Source organism: Crinia signifera, chromosome 1 (assembly GCF_055691185.1).
Source record: "Crinia signifera chromosome 1, ASM5569118v1, whole genome shotgun sequence".
NCBI lineage: Eukaryota > Metazoa > Chordata > Amphibia > Anura > Myobatrachidae > Crinia > Crinia signifera.
This window is the reverse complement of record NC_139217.1, coordinates 23,806,827-23,816,572: the sequence shown is the minus strand read 5'-3', so window position 1 is coordinate 23,816,572 and position 9,746 is coordinate 23,806,827. Positions and strand designations below refer to the sequence as shown.

Below are 9,746 nucleotides of genomic sequence, written 5' to 3'. Positions count from 1 at the left end.
ACAGAGCACACACGTGGGCACTGTGGGGGGAACAGAGCACACATGGGGTACTGGGGGGGGAGGGAAGCACGCACATGGGGGCACTGGGGGGTGCAGCGCACGCACAGGGCACTGGGGGGGGGGCAGCGTACACACGGGGGCACTGGGTACACACAGGGACAATGGGGTGGGGGACAGGGTACACGCAGGGACAGTGGGGTGGGGGACAGGGTACACACAGGGACAGTGGAGTGGGGAACAGGGTACACACAGGGAGAGTGGGGTGGGGGACAGGGTACACACAGGGACAGTGGGGTGGGGGACGGTACACACAGGGACAGTGGGGTGGGGGACAGGGTACACACAGGCACTGGGGGGGACAGAGCACACACGTGGGCACTGTGGGGGGAACAGAGCACACATGGGGTACTGGGGGGGGAAAGCACGCACATGGGGGCACTGGGGGGTGCAGCGCATGCACCGGGCACTGGGGGGGCAGCGTACACATGGGTCACTGGGGGAGCAGCCTACACACTGGGGCACTGGGTACACACAGGGACAATGGGGTGGGGGACAGGGTACACGCAGGGACAGTGGGGTGGGGGACAGGGTACACACATGGACAGTGGGGTGGGGGACAGGGTACATGCAGGGACAGTGGAGGTATGGATTTACCTGGGTGCAGCTGCTCCTCTGATGGCCCCTGTGGCTTCTTTCTGCCTTCCTGGTGGCAGAGGAAACTGAAGGAAGTGCCTGAATCTGGTCCGCAGGCTGTCAGCGTCTGGGCAGGAAATATAATAATATATTAAAGGGCACAGCGTACACACGAAGGGGGGGGGCACAGCGTACACATGGAGGGGGGGGCACAGCGTACACACGGAGGGGGGCACAGCGTACACACGGAGGGGGGGCACAGTGTACACACGGGGGGGCACAGCGTACACACGGGGGGGCACAGCGTACACACGGAGGGGGGAGGCACAGCGTACACACGGGGGGCACTGGGGGGGGAACAGCGTACACATGTGGGCACTGGGGGGGACAGTGTACACACGGGGCACTGGGGGGGAGCAGCGTACACACACGGGGGCACTGGGCTAGGCAACGTACACATGGGGGCACTGCGTGGGTAGAGCAAACACGTGGGGGCACATCGCACACACGGGGGGCGCTGGGGGGAGAGCGTACACACAGGGGCACGGGGGGAAAGAGCGTACACACGCGGGCACTTTACACACGGAAGCACTGGGGGGGGCAGCGTACACACGGGGGCACTGGGGGGGCAGAGCACACACGGGGCACTGGGGGGGCAGCGTACTGCTGGAGGACAGAGCACACACGGGGGTACTGGGGGGGCAGAACACACATGGGGCACTGGGGGGGCAGAACACATACGGGGGGCACTGGGGGGGACAGAACACATACGGGGCACTGGGGGGACAAAACACACACGGGGGCACTGGGGGGGAACAGAACACACACGGGGGCACTGGGGGGGATCAGCGCACACACTGGGCACTGGGGGGCAGCGTACACAAGGGGACACTGGGTACACACGGGGACAGTGGGGTGGGGGACATGGTACACACAGGGACAGTGGGGTGGGGGACATGGTACACACAGGGACAGTGGGGTGGGGGACAGGGTACACACAGGGACAGTGGAGTGGGGGACAGGGTACACACAGGGACAGTGTGGTGGGGGACAGGGTACACACAGGGACAGTGGGGTGGGGGACAGGGTACACACGGGGACAGTGGGGTGGGGGACGGTACACACAGGGACAGTGGGGTGGGGGACAGGGTACACACAGGCACTGGGGGGGACAGAGCCCACACGTGGGCACTGTGGGGGGAACAGAGCACACATGGGGTACTGGGGGGAAAGCACGCACATGGGGGCACTGGGGGGGTGCAGCGCACGCACGGGGCACTGGGGGGGGCAGCGTACACACGGGGCACTGGGGGGGCAGCGTACACACGGGGGCACTGGGTACAGACAGGTACAATGGGGTGGGGGACAGGGTACACACATGGACAGTGGGGTGGGGGACAGGGTACATGCAGGGACAGTGGAGGGATGGATTTACCTGGGTGCAGCTGCTCCTCTGATGGCCCCTGTGGCTTCTTTCTGCCTTCCCGGTGGCAGAGGAAACTGAAGGAAGCGCCTGAATCTGGTCCGCAGGCTGTCAGCGTCTGGGCAGGAAATATAATAATATATTAAAGGGCACAGCGTACACACGGAGGGGGGGGGGGCACAGCGTACACACGGTGGGGGGGGCACAGCGTACACACGGAGGGGGGGGCACAGCGTACACACGGAGGGGGGGCGGCACAGCGTACACACGGGGGGCACAGCGTACACACGGAGGGGGGAGGCACAGCGTACACACGGAGGGGGGAGGCACAGCGTACACACGGAGGGGGGAGGCACAGCGTACACACGGAGTGGGGGGCACAGCGTACACACGGAGGGGGGGGGGCACAGCGTACACACGGAGGGGGGCACAGCGTACACACGGAGGGGGGGGCACAGCGTACACACGGAGGGGGGGGCACAGCGTACACACGGAGGGGGGCACAGCGTACACACGGAGGGGGGGCACAGCGTACACACGGAGGGGGGAGGCACAGCGTACACACGGAGGGGGGAGGCACAGCGTACACACGGAGGGGGGAGGCACAGCGTACACACGGAGGGGGGAGGCACAGCGTACACACGGAGGGGGAGGCACAGCGTACACACGGAGGGGGGAGGCACAGCGCACACACGGAGGGGGGAGGCACAGCGCACACACGGAGGGGGGAGGCACAGCGTACACACGGAGGGGGGAGGCACAGCGTACACACGGAGGGGGGAGGCACAGCGTACACACGGAGGGGGGGAGGCACAGCGTACACACGAAGGGGGGAGGCACAGCGTACACACGGAGGGGGGAGGCACAGCGTACACACGGAGGGGGGGAGGCACAGCGTACACACGGAGGGGGGAGGCACAGCGTACACACGGAGGGGGGGAGGCACAGCGTACACACGGAGGGGGGAGGCACAGCGTACACACGGAGGGGGGAGGAACAGCGTACACACGGAGGAAGGAGGCACAGCGTACACACGGAGGGGGGAGACACAGCGTACACTCGGAGGGGGGAGACACAGCGTACACTCGGAGGGGGGAGGCACAGTGTACACACGGGGGGGGGCACAGCGTACACACGGAGGGGGTGCACAGCGTACACTGGGGGGGACAGAGCACACACGTGGGCACTGTGGGGGGAACAAAGCACACATGGGGTACTGGGGGGAAAGCACGCACATGGGGGCACTGGGGGGGTGCAGCGCACGCACGGGGCACTGGGGGGGCAGCGTACACACGGGGCATGGGGGGGCAGCGTACACACGGGGCACTGGGGGGGCAGCGTACACACGGGGGCACTGGGTACACACAGGGACAATGGGGTGGGGGACAGGGTACACGCAGGGACAGTGGGGTGGGGGACAGGGTACACACATGGACAGTGGGGTGGGGGACAGGGTACATGCAGGGAGAGTGGAGGGATGGATTTACCTGGGTGCAGCTGCTCCTCTGATGGCCCCTGTGGCTTCTTTCTGCCTTCCCGGTGGCAGAGGAAACTGAAGGAAGCGCCTGAATCTGGTCCGCAGGCTGTCAGCGTCTGGGCAGGAAATATAATAATATATTAAAGGGCACAGCGTACACACGGAGGGGGGGGGGGGGCACAGCGTACACACGGAGGGGGGGCACAGCGTACACACGGGGGGGCACAGCGTACACACGGAGGGGGGCACAGCGTACACACGGAGGGGGGGGGCACAGCGTACACACGGAGGGGGGGCACAGCGTACACACGGAGGGGGAGGCACAACGTACACACGGAGGGGGGAGGCACAGCGTACACACGGAGGGGGAGGCACAGCGTACACACGGAGGGGGGAGGCACAGCGTACACACGGAGGGGGGAGGCACAGCGTACACACGGAGGGGGGAGGCACAGCGTACACACGGAGGGGGGAGGCACAGCGCACACATGGAGGGGGGAGGCACAGCGTACACACGGAGGGGGGAGGCACAGCGTACACACGGAGGGGGGGAGGCACAGCGTACACACGGAGGGGGGAGGCACAGCGTACACACGGAGGGGGGGTGGCACAGCGTACACACGGAGGGGGGAGGCACAGCGTACACACGGAGGGGGGAGGCACAGCGTACACACGGAGGGGGGGAGGCACAGCGTACACACGGAGGGGGGGAGGCACAGCGTACACACGGACGGGGGGAGGCACACCGTACACACGGAGGGGGGAGGCACAGCATACACACGGAGGGGGGAGGCACAGCGCACACACGGAGGGGGGAGGCACAGCGCACACACGGAGGGGGGGGAGGCACAGCGTACACACGGAGGGGGGGAGGCACAGAGTACACACGGAGGGGGGGAGGCACAGCGTACACACGGAGGGGGGGAGGCACAGCGTACACACGGAGGGGGGAGGCACAGCGTACACACGGAGGGGGGAGGCACAGCGCACACACGGAGGGGGGAGGCACAGCGCACACACGGAGGGGGGGAGGCACAGCGTACACACGGAGGGGGGGAGGCACAGCGTACACACGGAGGGGGGAGGCACAGCGTACACACGGAGGGGGGAGGCACAGCGTACACACGGAGGGGGGAGGCACAGCATACAAACGGAGGGGGGGAGGCACAGCGTACACACGGAGGGGGGAGGCACAGCATACACACGGAGGGGGGAGGCACAGCGTACACACGGACGGGGGGAGGCACACCGTACACACGGAGGGGGGAGGCACAGCGTACACACGCAGGGGGGATGCACAGCGTACACACGGAGGGGGAGGCACAGCGTACACACGGAGGAAGGAGGCACAGCGTACACACGGAGGGGGGAGGCACAGCGTACACACGGGGGGAGGCACAGCGTACACACGGAGGGGGTGCACAGCGTACACACGGAGGGGGTGCACAGCGTACACGGAGGGGGGAGGCACAGCGTACACACGGAGGGGGTGCACAGCGTACACACGGAGGGGGGCACAGCGTACACACGGAGGGGGGCACAGCGTACACACGGAGGGGGGCACAGCATACACACGGAGGGGGGCACAGCGTACACACGGAGGGGGGCACAGCGTACACACAGGGGCACTGGGGGGGGGAAACAGTGTAAACATGGTGGCACTGGGGGGGTGCAGCGTACACACGGGGGCAATGCGGGGGTACAGCAAACACGGTGGCACTGGGGGGTACAGGGCACACGGGGGGCACTGGGTGGGAGAGCGTACACACGTAGGCACTTTACACACGGGGGCACTGGGGGGGACAGCGTACACAATGGGGGCACTGTGGAGGGCAGCGCACTGCGGGGGACAGAGCACACACGGGGGCACTGGGGGAGACAGCGTACACAACGGGGGCACTGGGGAGGGCAGCGCACTGCGGGGGGACAGAGCACACACGGGGGCACTGGGGGAGACAGAACACACACGGGGGCACTGGGGGGGACAGAACACACACGGGGGCACAGAACACACACGGGGGCACTGGGGGGGACAGAACACACACGGGGCACTGGGGGGGACAGAACACACACGGGGGCACTGGGGGGGTGCAGCGCACACACAGGGCACTGGGGGGGGCAGCGTACACACGGGGGCACTGGGTACACACGGGGACAGTAAGGTGGGGGACAGGGTACACACAGGGACAGTGGGGTGGGGGACAGGGTACACGCAGGGACAGTGGGGTGGGGGATAGGGTACACACAGGCACTGGGGGGGCAGAGCACACACGGGGGCACTGGGGGGGACAGCGTACACACTGGGGGGGAACAGCATACACAAATGGTGGCACTGGGGGGGGACACACACGGGGGCACTGGGGGGGACAGCGGACACACGGGGGATCTGGGGGGGCAGCATACACACGGGGGCACTGAGGTGGGACAGCGTACACACAGGGGCACTGGGGTGGGACAGCGTACACACAGGGGCACTGGGGGGGCAGTGTACACACAGGGGCACTGGGGGGGCAGCGTACACATGGGGCACTGCGGGGGGGCAGCGTACACACGGGGGCACTTGGGGGACAGCGTACACACGGGGACACTGGGTACACACTGGGACATTGGGGGGGGGCAGGGTACACACAGGGACAGTGGGGTGAGGGACAGGGTACACGCAGGGACAGTGGGGTGGGGGACAGGGTACACGCAGGGACAGTGGGGTGGGGGACAGGGTACACGCAGGGACAGTGGGGGGACGGATTTACCTGGGTGCAGCTGCTCCTCTGATGGCTTCTTTCTGCCTTCCCGATGGCGGAGGCAACTCAAGGAAGCGCCTCAGTCCCGGTGGTACCATGGGGTGGTCAGCGTCTGGGCAGGAAATATAATAATAATAGTAATATTAAAGGGCACAGCGTACATACAGAGGGGGGCACAGCGTACACATGGATGGGGGCACAGTATATACACGGGGGGCATAGCATACACACGGGGGCACTGGGGGTGGGACCGCATATTCACGGGGGCACTGGGGGGGGGAAACAACGTACACACATGGGCACTGCAAGGGTACAGCACACACACAAGGGGCACTGGGGGTACAGCGCACACACAGGGGGAACTGGGGGCGAGAGCGTACACACAGGGGCACTGGGGGGTGGACAGCGTACACACGCAGGCACTGTACACACGGAAGCACTGGGTGGGCAGCGTACACACGGGGCACTAGGGGGACAGTGCACACACGGGGGCACTGGGGGGGCAGCACAACACATGGGGGCACTAGGGGGGACAGCGTACACACGGGGGCACTAGGGGGGAACAGCATACACACAGGGGCACTGGGGGGGCAGAGCACACACGGGTGCACTGCGGGGTGGGGGGCAGCATACACATGGGGGCACTGGGGGAGGAACAGTGTACACACGGGTGCGCTGGGGGGTGGAGAGCGTACACAAGGGGGGGACAGCACACACGCGGGGGCACTTGGGGGGACAGCGCACACACAGGGGCACTTGGGGGGACAGCGCACACACGGGGGCACTGGGGGGGACAGCGCACACACTGGGCACTGGGGGGAATAGCGCACATACGGGGTCACTGGGGGGGACAGCGCACACACGGGGCACTGGGGGGGACAGCACACACACGGGGCACTGGGGGGACAGCACACACACAGGGGCACTGCGGGGGGCAGCACACACACACAGGGGGCACTGGGGGGCAGCACACACGGGGGGCACTGGGGGTGGCAGCACACACGGGGGCACTGGGGGTGGCAGCACACACGGGGGCACTGGGGGTGGCAGCACGCACACGGGGGCACTGGGGTTGGCAGCACGCACATGGGGGCACTGGGGGGGAGTGCACACACTGGGGCATGGGGGGTGGACAGCGTACACATAGGGCACTGGGGGGGACAGCATACACACAGGGGCACTGGGGAGGGGGACAGCATACACACAGGGCAACTGGGGGGAGCAGCGTACACACGGGGCACTGGGGGGGGGGCAGCGTACACACGGGGGCACTGGGCACACACGGGGACAGTGGGGTGGGGGACAGGGTACGCACAAAGACAGTGGGGTGGGGGATAGGGTACATACAGGGACAGTGGGGGGACAGATTTACCTGGGTGCAGCTACTCCTCTGATGGCCCAGGTGGCTTCTTTCTGCCTTCTCGTTGGCGGAGGCAACTCAAGGAAGCGCCTGAATCTTGTCCGCAGGCTGTGGAAGCGCCTCATTCCCGGTGCTGTGGTCAGCATCTGTGCAGGAAATAAAATAATAATATTAAAGGGCTCAGCATATACACAGATGGGGGCACAGCATACACACGTAGGGGGGGCACAGCGTACACACGGAGGGGGGGGCACAGCGTACACACGGAGGGGGAGCACAGCGTACACACGGAGGGGGGCACAACGTACACACGGAGGGGGGGGCACAGCGTACACACGGAGGGGGGGCACAGCGTACACACGGAGGGGGGGCACAGCGTACACACGGAGGGGGGGCACAGCGTACACACGGAGGGGGGGCACAGCGTACACACGGAGGGGAGGCACAGCGTACACACGGAGGGGGCACAGCGTACACACGGAGGGGGGGCACAGCGTACACACGGAGGGGGGGCACAGGGTACACACGGAGGGGGGGGGCACAGCGTACATACGGAGGGGGGGGCACAGCATACACACGAAGGGGGGGGCACAGCATACACACGAAGGGGGGGGGCACAGCATACACACGGAGGGGGGGGGGCACAGCGCACACACGGAGGGAGTACTGGTATGGGCGGGCACAGCATTGGGATAAGGCTGGCACTGGGAGAGGCAGCTTTTGGGACAGTATTGGCAGACTCACCCTAGGCTGGCTGACAGTATGGGCACAGCACTGGGGTGGAAGCTAGCAGTAGGGGCAGAGTAAGGTTACTAGGCTGGCATTGGCAGAGGGGAGGGGGCACAGTGTGGGCACATAAATAGGAGAGGCAGCCCAGCACAGGGAGGGGGATGCCCTGCATGTAACGCTGGGTTAAAGGAGGTGGCTGACACACGGGGACAGAGGGTGACAGCTGCCCCTCCCCGCATAGCCCGCAGCCTGCCGGGGACAGCCGGCTGCTGCAACGGGATATTATAGACGGAGCTGGAGTCTTCAGAATGGGGGTCGGGCTAGGAGCCAGCAACCCGGCGTCTACTCACCAATTTGCGCCCGCTCCGGAGCCCGCGCCGCGGCCGGGCTTTCAAATCTAGGCCGCAATCTCCAGATGGCTGCGAGCGGTCGCCCCGACTCCGCTGCCCCACGCCGGCCATATCCCCCGCTTCAGGGGATCAAGAGGGGTCCCACCAGCCAAGTCCTGCCCGCAATTACTGTCCAGGGAGCAGGTATGTGCTCATCACAGCGGGTGCTCGGAGGTCGCATCTCCGTCGGCCATCTTGGTGCACCCGAGTGAAGCCACTCTGTGTACTCCCCCAGGTGATGTCTTCTGCGCATGCGCAACAAGTTGGCGCTCCTATCTTTATAATGGGGGACGTTTCACTAAATTTAATAAAAACTGTACCTATCTGAAAATCCTCAACCCCAAAAGGCACTCCACTGGGACAATATCTACCTAATAAAACAAACCCCAAGTCTCAATTGTTCCTCTACCCCGAGTTATGCCTTCCCAAAAAAAACCTCATAGACTAACATGGGTGACAAAGTGTCATTTCTGAAGTGTCAGAAAAAAACTGGCAGTTGGAAGTTTAGATCGCTCCCAATTGGTCATTTTTTAATATTTCTCCCTGAAATTTGGCACGCAGCACCGGTTGACGATTCTACGCGTACATGCCAAATTTCAGCTCAGTACGCCCAGTCACTTTTGAGGTGCAGTCCCTCAAACACCATGCCCCCATCTGAAAAGTTCCCTATGGGAAAAATCCGTTCGTTGGATTCAGCCTTAATATAAGGGCACTACCGTGCCCTTATAATATATATATATATATATATATATATATATATATATATATATATATATATATATATATATATATCAGGATGTGGAACCCGGCACTCAAACTGTATGAGGGCAATGCTGCTCCGGTGCCTTCCCAGGGGAATCACCCCAAATATACACAGTCCAAAGGCTTAGGTCAAGCAGGGCGTCACACGGAGATCCTTTTCAAAAGTGCTTTATTGCAGAAATTGCAAGTGTTACATCCAACAATTGTTTCGAGCCTCCTGGCTCGTCCTCAG

General features: G+C 64.4%; 1 long non-coding RNA gene across 1 annotated transcript; it reads right to left on the bottom strand.

The window, feature by feature from the left end:
• Window positions 1-705: 705 nt before the first annotated feature.
• LOC146072267 (uncharacterized) lies at window positions 706-7,879 on the bottom strand. Its single transcript, XR_014473046.1, has 5 exons — window positions 7,647-7,879; window positions 6,284-6,386; window positions 3,544-3,649; window positions 2,069-2,174; window positions 706-760 (listed from the first exon to the last, which is right to left on the bottom strand). It is a non-coding gene; the product is annotated as an uncharacterized LOC146072267 (long non-coding RNA).
• Window positions 7,880-9,746: the final 1,867 nt, after the last annotated feature.